The sequence below is a fragment of the Rattus norvegicus genome, chromosome 18, assembly GCF_036323735.1.
Source record: "Rattus norvegicus strain BN/NHsdMcwi chromosome 18, GRCr8, whole genome shotgun sequence".
NCBI lineage: Eukaryota > Metazoa > Chordata > Mammalia > Rodentia > Muridae > Rattus > Rattus norvegicus.
In genome coordinates this window covers 78,137,809-78,152,925 of record NC_086036.1, presented here as the reverse complement: position 1 = coordinate 78,152,925, position 15,117 = coordinate 78,137,809, and the positions used below count along the sequence as shown (strand labels likewise).

Below are 15,117 nucleotides of genomic sequence, written 5' to 3'. Positions count from 1 at the left end.
GGTGTGGTGGTAACGGTCCTGTGCAAAGGGGAAGCTGCTCTGCGTTCTGCTGTGCAGCTGGCGAGGGGGTAGGGAGACATCAGTGGCCCCAGATAGATGGGTCTGAGTGGGGTTTTAAAGGACCCACTTGAGGCCACTTCAGTGGAAGTAGCCGCCATGCTCTGTCTACCAAATGAAAGATAATATCCTGACAATGAGTACCAGTGGGGAAGAACAGGACGACCTCTGTATTTGGTGAGTGTGGTCTGCAAAGGATAAAGTTTCCTAGGCAGGCGATTTCAGCACCCATGCCTGGTCTATCAGTCTTCTTGATTTAAACCTGCACAGCTCTTCTGAAACAACCCTGTCAGTGGGAGTTGGAGGTTTAGGGGCTTGGGGACTTTAAACGAGTGGCGAGGGAAAGACTATGAGACAGTGAGTCTTCCACTCCCTGTGGTCAGACCCAAGCATGGGCGTGATTTGTGCACAGTCAGCCTTGAGTCTAGGAATGCAGCCTGTCATTCTGAACTTTGACCTGTAATTCCACGCCATTTTTAAAAAGCCCAGTCGTGATGCTTCCTTCCTCCAAAAGCAAGCCTCCAAGATTTTATCCCAAGTTGAAACTGTGGGGCCACCTAAGTTGTTGTCTGTAATTTTAAAAAACCCATGCTTGTTCCTTGCCTGGTGCCGGCAATGGCCGTCTCTTCCAGCTCCCATCATTGGCTCCACCAAACCGCTAACGACCGTCCCTCGGCTGTGCCCTTATCGCCGTGGATGGAAAAACACCAGATAGCCTTAATATTTTAAAACCAGCCAGATAACACAACTGTTGGGTGAAGAATTTCTTGCCCCATCCTCCTTAGTCTTGGCAGTCACCTGCAAAGGTTACATGTCTGCTACTTCCTCTCCCTCCACGCCTGGTCTGAATCCCCAACTCTCTCCTCATCCTCTCCTCTCCCTCCTGGGACCTGGAAAACCCACCTTACTCTCTTTGCCCAGCGATTGGCTTCTGCCATCTTTATTGACCCAATCAAGAGACAATTAGGGAACTAGATTTTTAGTTATCAGCTCCTCCCCTACACTGATGTATTCTGGACAAAGGGGAACTGGTTTGATCCAGGCCCTTCAAGCTTAGCTGTCCCACCAAGCCCACCCTTTATCATACTTTGTAGCGAGACTCTATGCAGATACCCGGGGTGACAATTTCCACCAATATTTCAAAAATCCCAAGGGTACCAGACACAACCGCTACTGCGATAACAAAACCAACAACCAGACTTGTAAGTAAACTTAGTTATAGTGAGGAGACACAGTGTACTGGGGAGGCTGAGGTAAACTTCTGAGAGCCTCAGGCCAGCCTAGGTCTACATAGCAAGTTCCAGGAAAGTCAGGGCTACGTTGTAACAACCTGCCTTTAAAACAACAACAACAATTGATAAAGCTGGTCCTATGTGACTAGCCTATGCGTATGACAGATGAAGAGGCAGAAGAAAGGCAAGTGACACAAAGTAACCGCAGGTGTCCAGGGCCTCCTGAGGCTTGTCCTCCCCGGTTGTGTCCTTGCTTAGAGTGCGGTAACAAGGAAGCTTGCAGGTCCTTTGTTTTCTGGCCCTGGATGACAGACAGTTGACCTTGTTAAATCCCATGCTTTTAGGTCCTGCTTAGGGACTGGGAATTTAAAGCAGCAGCTGCTACCACAGAGTGCAGCTGGGGAGAGCTGCCTGTGTCTGCAGTCGGCCTTGTTTTAGGTTCAGTTTTGCAGTGAATCTAATATTGGAGCAAGAGAGAGAATATGGTGGCAGCATAGATGCTGCAGGAAGAACTGTCTGCCCCCAGTTAAGTTAGGCGGATACACAGGCTGCCCCTGAATAACTAAGGACGCTCTGGATAAGGCAGAGGAAGGGGTTTGAGGGAGACATCCTCGTGCCACGAGACTATGGCATTCTTCTACACTAGTCAGCTCCTCAGCCCCCAGGGCTTTGGGCAGTCTCGGATAGCGTCTGTCCTAAGACTGTCTCCGATGCCAAGTGGAACCTGCAACAAACTCTTGGGGATAGTCACCCCGATATGGTAGAAGGCCAATCTTAACCGTGGTTTCTAATTATGTGCTCCCCAAATTCACTCTAGAGGAGCCGGCTGGAGAGGAGTCCCTGGCCATCTGTAGAAGGCACCAGTGACTCAATTACTGGGCTCCTCAGAAATTTCCCACCTGTGTTTTGCAAGGGGCTTAGACTTTCTAAAGGAGAGTTCTACATCTTCATCTGAAGGCTGCTCAGAGAATACTGACTTCCAGGCAGTTAGGGCGAGGGTCTTAAACCCATGTCCACAGTGACACACCTACTCCAACAAGGCCACACCTCCTAATAGGGCCACTCCCTGGGCCAAGCACATACAAACCGTCATACGCAAGGAGTGGGTTATACTTCACCTGTAGCCTTAACTATAAGTGGTTCTGTGCTGTCTCTTCCAGAAAACAACAATTACGTCCTTGTTTCAAAGGGTTCTTATGACTACCTGGTTTGACTGCCTTGTTATAACCAACTTGCTATGCTTCTGTAACTCCACCTATTTGCCTGCCAAATATCCCACTTGGAAGCCCCCTACTCCCAAACTAGAAAAGCCCTTCTCTTGCTCGTTTCCGACGTTAATCTCGTGAACCCTGCCTTTAGGGAGAGACAGCCCTTATACAGGAATAAACAAACTTGCTTTTTAATCAATCGCCTTCCTCAATTCATTTGGGTTTGTGTTCCCTCTCCTCAACGCTCTGAGGTTAACGTAATCATGGTGGCAGAGCACACTCTGTGCACACCTCACCGAGGCATATTTATGAGAGACAGTAGTAGACAGACAGCAGACAGGCATCCACGCCATCTTCCCTTCCTCCCGAAAGCTGATCCGGTGAAAGAGTCACTATAGTTGCTGCTCAGATAGCCATGGCCAGGAGCTGTCCGTGTATATTGCTATGTCCACTGCTTATCAGGGCTCATGACTTAGCACTTGTAGGGTGTACTTGAACATGCGGAAGGAGATAGGCGTCCAGTGCATCACTGAACATAAATGGCAGCTGTACTCTTTCACAGATTTCAAGTGCTTTTGGCGCTCTCTCTCTCTCTCTCTCTCTCTCTCTCTCTCTCTCCTGTCATTAAATGACACGCTGTTGGTTGCAAAATGTGTTTTTCTTTCTTTCTTTCTTTCTTTCTTTCTTTCTTTCTTTCTTTCTTTTTTTTTGACTTCATGTTCAAGAAAGCGGTCCCAAAATAGGCGTTTCCATGGAGCTCTGGGGATTATTTTTCGCCACAGTATGCTGCTTCATGCCTCACGTTTCCGCAAACCTTTGAAACCGAGGAACTTTACAGTGCTAGCCCTGCCAGCCCCATCCCAGTGCACGGCTCAGGAAGTGACGCTCAGGAGAATGAGGGAGTGATGATCTTTCTACTTATGTCAGGCTCAAAACCTGGAAGTGTCTTTCGAGAGTTTCATGTATCGCTGATGGTGTCGTGGTGAGGGTGTATAAAGGAAGATGTAAGGCGGCTCTGAGGACTAGCTGGGTTAATTCATCTGATATTTTATCTCATTTAAGGCAGATTCCTCAGATGCATGCAGATAAAGGGTCAACAAACCGTGACTCATGCGTCTGAGACGTCTGAATCTGCCTGGCCCAAGCCTTTGCCTTGCTTGGATTTCACACTTTCTCTCTCATTGCTCTGGTCGAGCTGAGGAGTTGCAGTGCAGACAGACTTCAGTCCAGCTCTACAGAAAGGAGTTTCCCCATGTGTGATACAAAAGGGCACTCTTAGGAGTCCCAAGGAAGCTGCTTTTGTGAGTGTTTTTACAGAACAGATCCTGGGGCCATCAAGATAGCTCAGCGGGTAAATGGCACTGACCGCCAAGACGGAGGAGCAGAATTCCATCCCTGGGATTCACTGTGCAGAAGAAGAGACATAGTTCCTGAAAGCTGTCCTCTGACTGCCACGTGTGCACATGCATGGGCACACACACACACACACAATAAATATTATATATATGTATATATATAAATATATATGTATACACACACACAGGGAGAGAGAGAGAGGGAGAGAGAGAGAGAGAGAGGGAGAGAGAGAGAGACACTGGGATAGAGAAAGTGAGGGAGAGGGAGGGAGAGAGAGAGAGACAGACAGATATACACAGAGACAGAGAGACAGACACGCACAGAGACAGAGAGAGACAGACACACACTCATACACACACACACAGGGAAAGAGAGAGGGAAGGAGAGAGAGACACTGGGATAGAGAAAGAGAGGGAGAGAGAGAGAATAATAACTCTTGCTATGTATGCATAGAAGGGACCTTCTCCCAGCCCCCACCCTTTCCTTATTCTTTGAGACAGAGAACCACACCTATGGTTATCTCCCAACACAGCAGCCCAAGTGGAGTCCACTCATTTCCCAGGATCCCTCGCCGTTGCATGTGATCATGTCCTGGCAAGGGACTCTCTGTTTTCGGCAAGTGCTTGTAAAGCGTTTGTTCTGTGTCTCCATGAGTCACCAAATAAACCAGCCTTCTGTATTTGTGGACTGTAGCACGCACAGGATGCTCTCCCCCAAAGCGTGGCCACCGAGACGGATTTGATAAAGCTACCCCAGTAGGAAGGGGAGAGTAAACATTGTCAACACCTTCAGATCCCTCTAGAGGGGCTCCTTTCTCTGCTTTTTTCAAGTCCCCGAAGCCACATTCTCAACAGTCAGCTGGTGAGTTTTATCACCAGCCATGCGTGGCTGCTGGCCTTTGTGGATTTAGATATCTTCACTGCTCTGCTTCCTATCCCTCGACCACGTGTTCTTAGAGACAGTTCTTAGCGGTGGTGGTGGGACGTATACTCATGGGAACGCTGTGGTATTGTCTCAGGAGGAGACAGACGCCGATCTAGAATTCCACTGAAGGAAAGCAGAGTGTAGACTGCATGGGTCAGAAGACTTCTAAAGAAAACATGGGTAGAGTTTAGTCAAAAAACAGAGACTAGCGTTCCAGAAATGACTAAAGGAAATGTAGGTTGGAGAGGGGACATTTCAGAAGTCTAGCATCTTCCCTTTGCAGGACAGGGGGCTTCCTGTTAGACTCTGCAGCAAGAACTCTTCCTGTGTACCGGGTTCCTGCGTGCCAGGTTCAGCAGGTCCATGACCTCCTATAGAGACTCCTATTCCCCTCAAGAACCCTCAGGGCTGTAGACTGACATTGTGGCCTGGACTAAGCGGGGTAGTTTCTCAGGTGCCTCATTTAGCAGATAAAATAAGCCCCGCCCAGGACGTGGACTCAGCTCCACATGGGAGACCCAGGTGGTGCTGCTTCCTTGATTTTTAAAGAAAAACAGGGAAGGAACCCGGTAGAGCAGGGGGCATGGGTGAAATAAAAGATCTCAAGGGGACATATGCTGAGTGGCCAGGCCTAGTCCTTGGTGTCCCCTCTGAGCCTGTCTTGTTCTGTTTTTGTCTCTTTCTTTCTGTGTCTCATCTCTCTCCTCTGCTTCCCACTCTTGTCAGCACCCATGAAATCATTGCTCCGTCACCAACATTCTTGTAACATCCTGTGCTTGGAGCACAGAAACAGCTAGCAAAGCAGCATCACCAAAAAGACAGCTAGACAGCACGTGCATGCATTCATGCACACACACAGACATGCACATACACAGACATACAGTCAGACATGCACATGTACCACATGTACATAGACATAAATTCACACAGATGCATATACATACACAAAGACATGAATGTATATATATACACACAGACACATACAGACATAATCTATATACACTCCTAGCACATGGACTCACACACACACACACACACTCACACACACACACACACACACACACTCACACACACACACGATGGACTGACTGATTCACAGTTCCAGGAGAGGCGAACTTTGTAAGGTTAACTTACTTTAACCAAGAAGTAGCAGCTGGCTGTTGGCTCATGAGCACCCCATCCAGTCTGGTACACACACCACACCTCAGTCTTGTAAGAGTCAGGAACCTGTATTCATTAAGGGCTAAGAGGCCTGTGTCCCTGTCCCAGCACCTCTACCTTGTAGGAACAATCATCTCTTCTGTTCCTGAGTCTTCCTCCTTACCTACCCCGTCTCTGGCTCTTTGAACTGTGGTCTCCTCCACAGCAGAGTGACACTGCTTATCACTGGGAAACAGCAGACAGGGCAGGTCCTCTTCCTGCCTCTGGCTGGTTCTAGCCCTCCCCCATTGTCCTGCACAGACTCAGAGTCTCTCTCTGTCTCTGTCTCTGTCTCTGTCTCTCTCTCTCTCTCTCTCTCTCTCTCTCTCTCTCTGTGTGTGTGTGTGTGTGTGTGTGTGTGTCTGTGCGCGCGCTCGCGTGCACTTGGGTCCAAGCTGCTTCCTATCTGGCTCCCTTCCGTCCTTTGCCCACATCCTCCCAGCCAAGGATATGTCTCAGTGATGGCTTCTCTTCTGGGTCTCTCCTTCTGGACCCAGGAGTGTCAGGGAATACATCCATCTGCTTACTGCTCGTCTGTCTTTTTGAGACTTGTTGGGTTTAAGTATGTCTACAGCACAGAACGCTGTCTGAAGGTTGTTAAAATTCACTTTAGAGGAATGTTCCAGAACTGCAGAAAAATGGAATCTGTGGAAACCTGGTTTCCTTCCACCCCTTGAGTTTATCACTTGAGAGCATCAGCTGATTCTGGTGAAGTATCACCAGAGTGAATCAGCAGACTTCTGGTCCTGAGGCTGCAGGCTCGCTCTCAGGACGTCCTTCACAGTACAGAGCTTGCTAGAGACCGCACTGCCAGTTCCCTCCAGCTCAGGCTGCAAGGTCAGCTACAGGGCTATGTGTATATGTGCACACATGCACAGGCAGGAGTGTGTGTAAATGTGTGTATGTGTGTGTGTGTGCATGTTCATGCATCCGTGTGTGTGTGTGTGTGTGTGTGTGTGTAGGTCAGAGGTCAACTTCAGACATTATTCCTCAGGCATTCTCCACCTTGTTTTTGGAAACCAGGTCTCTCCCTAGGACCTAGGGCTCAGGGATTAGGTTGGTCTGACTCTTCCAAGAGCCCTAGAGATCTGCCTCTCTCCACCTCCTCAGTGCTGGGATTACAAGTGCACACCACCTACGCATGGGCTCTGGAGACAGAACTCAGGCTCTCATGATTGTGTGGCAAACACGTGCTTGCTTCACTTCCTGAGACCCCTCCACGGACGACTCCAGCTTGAGATTTCTGTACCTGTATCTATAAGGTTAGAAAGGATTCCGGGCCTTGGGGCTTCCACGGGAAGATATGGAACTCTCCAAGGGAAAATAACAGGGTCACCAGGAAGCTGCTAGGTCTGTGAGATCAAACAGGCTGGGGCAGCACACCCCTGGGGGCCTGACTCCTGGGAAGGACGAGTCACCCAGGTATCTGCAGTTGTGCGCCCTTCCCATGCCATCTCGGATAGTTCCTAAGTCATGACTGTCTGAACTGGCCATGAGGAAGAAATGTCCCACCCTGCTGGCTTCCGTGAGGCCGGGTCACAGGTATGCTTTGCATCCCAAGCATGCACTGCACAGATGCCCCACCCCGGTTGGGATGGTACTGGAGAGGAAACACCCCGGGCTCTAGGAACCGACAAGCTAGGGCAGCACCCTGACATGCTTTGGGGACTTGGTGCCAGTTACTCCTTATCTGTAAGGAGCGCCCAGGTGGCACGCTCCATTTCCTGGTGGTGCCATGGAGTGCCGGTAATGAATGCAGGCACGAGGACATGAATGAGGCCCTGGTACGGGATCTCCCCTCCGTGCCGACTCCAACTTTATCTTCTATCATCTCCCTCTCAAAATGGTCGGTAGTCACACTATATCTATGACAAGTCTGGCACGACTGAAGCACAACGTGCTAATTACTGAAGCCATACACACCCCGGGCATGGTGTATCAGTGACAGCCAAGAGAGCTATGTTTGTCTGTGGTACTTGCCTTCCTCCAGCTCAGCCTCTTATCGTGACTTATGGAGCTGGCTCATGCACTGGTCACAGTTTGCAGGTGACCTCAGGTGACCTAGAGTTTGGGCTGTGCTGAACACAGACTTGCCTTCTCTGAAACAAGATGACAGCATCCCGGAGTTGTTGGTCTATGCCACGCCGTGACGTCATCAGAGTCTCATGGGAGACCTGGCTTGGAGCCCATCTCCTGATGGGTGCCATGTCCCTACAGGCATAGGTGGTATTTTACTGAATAACTTCCTTCTAGGACTCTCTGGAACTTTCCAGAGCCTTTCAGATCATAATCAGGGAAAAGAATGCAATAAGAAGCCGTCAACCCATGGTGACCTTGGAGAAATGGCTTAGCCCGTCTCCTAAGAGCCCTTCCTTTTCACAAAGGCATGCAATTTATTTGTGAGCTAGTCTTCCTAAGATGTGACAGAATGATAAAGACGTCTGCTCACAGCTCAGGGAGTAGAGGGCTTACTGCCCAAGCATGAGAGTCTGAGTGTGGAGCCCCAGAACCCACTGAAAAAGTGATGCGTGATGCTGCAAACTTGTAATCCCAAAGCTGGGAAGACAAAGACGCCAGTGTTCCCTAACGCTCGCCAGCTAGACAGTCCTGCTGAGGCCGCGAGTCTCTTGTTCATGGAGGGACTCTGTCTCCAAACATGGGAGGACAGGGATGGAGAAACACACTCAGTGACCTCTGGTATACACACACACACACACACACACACACACACACACACACACACTACACACACAAACACACACACACACTACACATCAGATTATAAAGCCAGTGGCAATGGCCTTTAAAGGACTCCGGGTGTACCCTACCTTGGCCTCACTTATCATGTGCTGGATTGCCTGAACTCTTTCTTCCTTATGCAACCTATATGTTTTAGGCATGGACATGGGTGAGGTTTGGTGACACTGACTGGCAGAAGTCCACACAGCAGTCGCAGGCAGAGCAGGACAGAAGTGTCCTATGGCCCACTTGGGCCCCGCTCCTGAGTCCTGTGCAGAACGCTGCCTTCGGGGACTTTGTTCAAGTGCACAGGCGGACCAGATGACTTGGAGTTACAGAGGGGTCCGATGGGTGCCAGCCTTAGACTAACTAAGAAAAGGAGCTCTGAGGAAAAGTTAGAGGAGACGCTTCCGCCTGCATTTCACAAACCTACTTGTAACATGACTGACCTGACTGACAATCTTCCCTTTCCTTCATGGGGGAAAAAAAAATCTCAAGATGTCAACAAATAAGGAAATATTTTGTTGTTGTTGTTGTTTTAAAATTGATTCCTTGTGCATGAGTGTTTTCTTGCTTGTATGATTGTGTACTATGTGCCCGGTGCTAGGGTAATACAGAAGAGATGTAGAATTCTCCAGGACTGGAGTCATGAGGTACCATATTGGGGCTGGGAATTGAACCCGGGTCCTCTGGAAGAGTAGCCAGTGCTTTTAACTGCTGAGTCATCCTTTTAGCCCCATAAGGAAACATTCTAAAAATGCGCCATGAAATTAGATGCCTTTTCGAATAGTTTTGAAAAATGGGCTTAACTGGATAATTAACAAAGCCCTGGAGTGTTAGGAAAAGGAAGAGAGTTCAGTTCTCACCAGACACAGCCAGGGCTGAGGAGCTTGTCCCTTGAGTCCGAGCTTCAAGTGTTTTCTGCATGTCCCATGAGGTTTAAATAATGCCTTTGGGTCTAAAAGGGTGAGGGTCCTTTTGAGGACCAGAGTGTCAGGAAACTGAGGTTCTGTGATCTTACTGCTCTAAAGAAATCAAGATGATTAGGGCATGTTTGTCGTACATAGCAACTGGAAGAAGCTGGCCTGAGAAATGCGGACATCTTGGCAGGGTGAATTGTCGGTCCCGCCTCTTGCCTGGTAAACTGGGATCATCCCTCTCCAAATCACAAAATCTGTACATAATCACTGATCCCCGTCGTGAAAGCCAAGTGGTGTGTGTGTGAGTGTTTGTGCGAGAGTGTGTGTGAGTGTGTGTGTGAGAGTGAGTGTATACATGTTTGTGTGCACATGTATGTAAGAGTGTGTGTGTGCATGTATGTGTGAATGCATTGTGTGAGTCTGTGTGCGCACATGTGTGTGTATTTGTGCGAGTGTGTGTATGTGTGTGTGAGTGTGTATGTGTGAGTGTGTGTGTGAGTGTGTACATGTTTGTATGCATGTGTATGTAAGAGTGTGTGTGTGCATGTATGTGTGAATGCATGTGTGTGTGAGAGTGTGTGCACGTGTGTGTGCAGTCATGCACGTGTGTGTGTGTGAGTGTGTGTGAGAGTGAGTGTGTACATGTTTGTGTGCACGTGTATGTAAGAGTGTGTGTGTGCGTGTATGTGTGAATGCATGTATGTGTGTGTGAGAGTGTGTGTGTGCACATGTGTGTGTGTGTGTGTGTGTGTGTGTGTTTTAAAGGCAGCAGAATCTATTTAAATGGGTGTGTGGTGGAGCAGGAGGAAATGGCCTTGGAGCAAGTGGCCTGAATTCTACCCGTTCCTGTCACTGGCAGTCCCCTGGTCTCTTTGAGTGTGGTCCAGCTTTTTTTCTCAGAACATGGGGACTGGGTTTGGCAGACTCAGCTCCCATCTCCTATACTCTGCTCTGATTTTTTGTCGGGTTAGGTGTGAACTCGCTGGTAATGCTCAGGGACAGGGGTATCTTTAGAAGCACAGCATTTCCTGAGGAGGTGTCAGCAACGTTGTCTGCATGGTGTCAGCTGCTGACACTGGATTCACGATGCTGGAAGCCAAGTCCAAGGTGAGAGGCAAGGACAGTCAATGTCACAGTGTCGGCCAAGTGATCAGGGCCAGAGAGCAGAGAGGTCAAGCACCGGCAGAGGGAACAGGTGTTTGCTTTCCCAGCCTGCCACTGTGCCAGGCCCATCCCATAATAGAGGGCAGGGAAGACCTGGAGAACCCAGGAGGCAGCTCTAGACTGGCTCCATTCGACCTTGGGTCTGAAAGACCCAGCAAGTCCTCCAAGCCAGGTTCTACCACCACAGGTCCTGCAAACACCCAGCCTCAAGTGTTACTAAGCAGAGACTCTGGGTGCTACCGCTCTATGATAATTTCCGGGGCCTTCGCTCTCTCGTCACCTCAATGGGAAGAGAGCAAAGTGGGCCCTAGTTTTTTGCACTGCAGGGTCCTTAGCACCCTGAATTGTGGTAGCTCATAGTAGGTGCTCAGTCCAGTGAATGAAAAGGAGTCCAAACGAAATTCTAAAGTCACTTTCTCCTACCCGTGTGTGGGCACGCGCACACACACACACACACACACACACACACACACACACACACACACACAGGCGGGGGAGGGCAGGAGGAAGGAGATGCTTACATATTTCACAAGTGTCAGCCTACCCCTTGAGTTGTAGCATGGCATTAGACCTAAACAGTACATAAACAAGAGGGGATGGGAGCACCAGGGACTGGACAGTGTAAACACCAGAGTCTTGCTACTGTGAGAGCCAGGGTTTGATACTAGGAGAACCACAGTCTGGGTCCTGTGAGGACCAGGGACACGTGCTATGAGGACCAGGAACTACAGGGGCAGTGAGATCTGTGCAACCTTACCACATTAGGGGAGAGAGCAGTAGCTGAGGGGGAGCAGAAACCTCTATTTAAGCAGGTGTTCGTCAGCACTCACTCTGCTCCTAGGGAACACTCACGGGAAACGAGACTGGTGGCAAGGTAGGTGCCAGTACAAAGGAGCGACATTCTGAGTGTTCAAGGCCGACGAACCTGCCCTCCCTCTTGTTGGGCTGACACCTTACTTGCCAGAACCCAGTGAGGCAGAGGAGGAGGGAAGGAGCATGTGCCTGCACCTCAGAAGTGCTAACTGGTGGCCGTTGTCAGGGTCAGGCTTAGACCCCTATGTGCAGGGCTGCGAGGAGACCTCCAGTCTCCAAAGGTGGGACTGTGCCTTTCAAAAAGGAGCACTTGCCATTAAATGTGTCTGCACTCTGAAAGTCCCAATCCCGGCGTCTCAGTCAACAAATGTTAATTCAGTCAGAGTTGTGGGGGAAGGATGCTTCTAGGAATGAGTTATTTTTCCCCTCGTCCTAGTGTGGGGAACACACTCTCCTGAGACTCCAGCCAGACCTTGTTAAAACATAAGCATCAAAAACTGGGTCAGTCGACGACAGAGCGACTGGCACAGCTGTGACCAGCTGTGACACCGGGGGACTGCAGACACGTGATCAACTTCAAAAGGGACAGGGTGTGATGATGTTGGGCAAGGTGCAGCGTGTGGCTGCCACAGTTCAGAGACCTCAGATGGGGCTGTTTTCCTTCTCAAAGCCTGCAGACACTGCTGGGCGAGGCTCCCCACCCTTATTCTCTGTCCACTTTCTTATTTCAAGTCTTCAGATCTGCCTCGAACAGGCGGCTATGCCTTCTGACGATTCGGTGTGCGGTTTGACTATAGGATGGAGGGGACTCGGCCATATGCCAGGTCTGTTTTTCACTCTCAGCAGAGTTTAAGTCAGTTCCATGAGCTCCCCGCCATCCTGTCATAGAGTAAGTGGCCGGCCTTGCTGTTCCATACGACCTTTGGTTTGAGGGACTGTGGATTTTCACTGGGTTTACCTGGCAGTGACCCCACGAGAGTCCTGGAGCTCTGAACGCCTCACATCAATAGCCTTCAGAAGACTCTGGAGGCAGCGGCTGGGAACAGCCTTCTATAGAGAAGGCCTGGCTGATGCTGGGCTTGGAGGGCAGCCCTCAGGCCTCAGAGCAGCCCTCTGGCTCCCAGTACTTAGGTTAGTTCAGTAGAAAGAGGTCAAGTGCAAACCTCTGAATGTGGGATGAAGGCCGAGTCTTGAAAACTCTACCTGTGTGGGGAGGACCAGTCAGTGACGTCCTGAAGACTGGGGCTCGGTGAGGTATCGGGGTGTGTGTGTGTGTGTGTGTGTGTGTGTGTGTGTGTGTGTGCATTATCTGTCTATCTGTCTGTCTGTCTGCCTGTCGGTCTGCCTGTCTATCTATCTATTGATCGATCTATTATCTATTAATCTATATCTATCTTCTATTCATTTTCATTACCTATCTGTCAATCATCTTATTTCTACCTACGTATTCATCTCTCTGCCAACTGTCTACTCTGGTGTGTGTGTGTGTGTGTGTGTGTGTGTGTGTGTGTGTGTGTGTATCTATCTATCTACCATCTATCTATCTGCCTATCATCTATCTATCAATATCTATCTATCTATCTATCTATCTATCTATCTATCTATCTATCTATCTATCTATCTATCTATCTATCATCTATCAATATCTATCTATCTCTATCTCTGTCTATCTATCTATCTATCTATCTATCTATCTATCTATCTATCTATCTATCTATCCATCCATCCATCTATCTATTCTACCCGTGATTTCTTTATCTATCTAATCTACTTACTTGCCTCCAGACCTTACCCTGATCTCTGCATTTCTGTGTCCTACCTCCCCGTCTCTAACAGTTGACAACTAACAGTCTGGAAGCAAGCAGGGCTGGCTTTTAGCGTCTGCTTTAAATCCTCCTCTCTACAGCAATAGGCCTGGACACATGGAGATGATAATTTAATTAGAACCGCCATCTCCCTGTACAGCTCAGTGCTTCAGACACTGCCGTGTGCAGTGACATGTGATGCGGTGCATGCACCACGCCTGTTTCTGACATCTGGTGTATATTCTTGCTATCCCTAGGACAGCAGTTTCAGCTAGTGTTCACGCTACGCTTCAGGACACCCCAAGGCTATTGTCGTCAGACCTCGAAATAAAAACGACCAGCAGTACTGCCCCCCATTCCACAAACAGGCACCCCAAGAACCTCCCCCAGACCTTTCACTCCCATACCCAATGCATGTACACCCCAACTCCTACATGCATGCTGTCCTACCGCACACACATACACACATGCACACAGGAGAATGGTAACACATGCCTGTAATCCCAGCACTTGAAAGTTGGCAGTAGCAAGGAGAATCAGGAGGTCAAGGCCATCCCCATCCTTACCCCTGTTCCTCTATAGTGGGTTTGAAGTCAACCTAGACTACATGAGAGCCAATCTCAAGAACAAAACAAAACAAACCACCACCAACAACAACAACAAAACACACACACACACACACACACACACACACACACACACACACACCACCATCACCACCACAAAACTCAATCCAACAACAAAAAAAGGAAATCTACCTCCTAAAATATGAGAGAATCATCTTTTCCTACACTCTGGAATTTTTAACCATTGATTTAATGTGCCTGGTCTTTTAAGGTGACAGACCGTGCCCTAAACCTTCTTCTGGCTTCTAGAGGCAGAAGGCAGGTTTAGGTGTCTGATTTCTGTATAGTGCAGGCTTTTGCTGGGCATCCTCTGTAGGGCGAGATCAAATGTAGCAAGGCCACCTGCTTATGCAGCAGATACCAGGGCTCTGCGGTGGTTCATGCTGTAGTGAGTAAAACACATGGACTGTTCCAGAATGGTGTGTGTGTGTGGGAACACAGGGAAATGGCCGCATTTCTCTCTTCCTTTGGGGGCAAAAGCGTCTTGTATCCTGGGCTGGCCTTGAAGTTGCCGTGTAGCAGAGTATGACCTTGAACCTCTGACCCTCTTGCCTTCATGTCTGAGGGCTGAGTTACAGACCTTTAGCACCATACAATACCTGTGGTACTGAGGATGGATCCTCACCCATTTAAGGCAAACACTGTACCGACTGAACTGCATTTCCATCCCACAAGAGCCACCCTACAAATGCAGCTTAGAAACAGGGACATGAAGCCACCATATCTCTGCCAGGAATGAACTAGGAGTCCCAGAATGAGCTTGAGGATGTTCATGAGGGGACTCTTGGAGGCTAACAGACCTGGAGAGTCCATGGAGAGGAGCAGAGGGCATGAACCTACGGTTCATCATCAGCTGGTGTCTGCTGAAGGCTGGACCTGGGGTGTAGGCCAGTAGCCTCAGTCCCTGAGAAGCCAGAGCAGTCCTTCTGCTTTAGAAGCCCCATGGGGGACAGTCTGAACACGCTGCAGGGAGGTCAGCAAGTGCTTTGCTTTGGGAAACTTGTTCCTGAGCTTCTAAGTTTCCTAAGAAAACCACAATCATCCAAAGGCAAGAACTCCATCCACTTTCCCTC

The 15,117-nt window shown here is 49.2% G+C and overlaps 1 protein-coding gene across 7 annotated transcripts in view; it reads right to left on the bottom strand.

Moving 5' to 3' along the window:
• Positions 1–15,117, bottom strand: part of Mbp (myelin basic protein) — a 110,523-nt gene that overhangs the window by 88,249 nt on the left and 7,157 nt on the right. The window contains exon 1 of one of the 7 annotated variants that reach the window (XM_039096569.2): positions 5,912–6,099. The exons of the other annotated variants lie outside the window; for them this stretch is intronic. The gene's annotated coding sequence lies outside the window, so the exon portion shown is untranslated. Of the gene's footprint in view, positions 1–5,911; positions 6,100–15,117 lie in introns of those variants that run through there. 7 annotated transcript variants of the gene reach the window in all.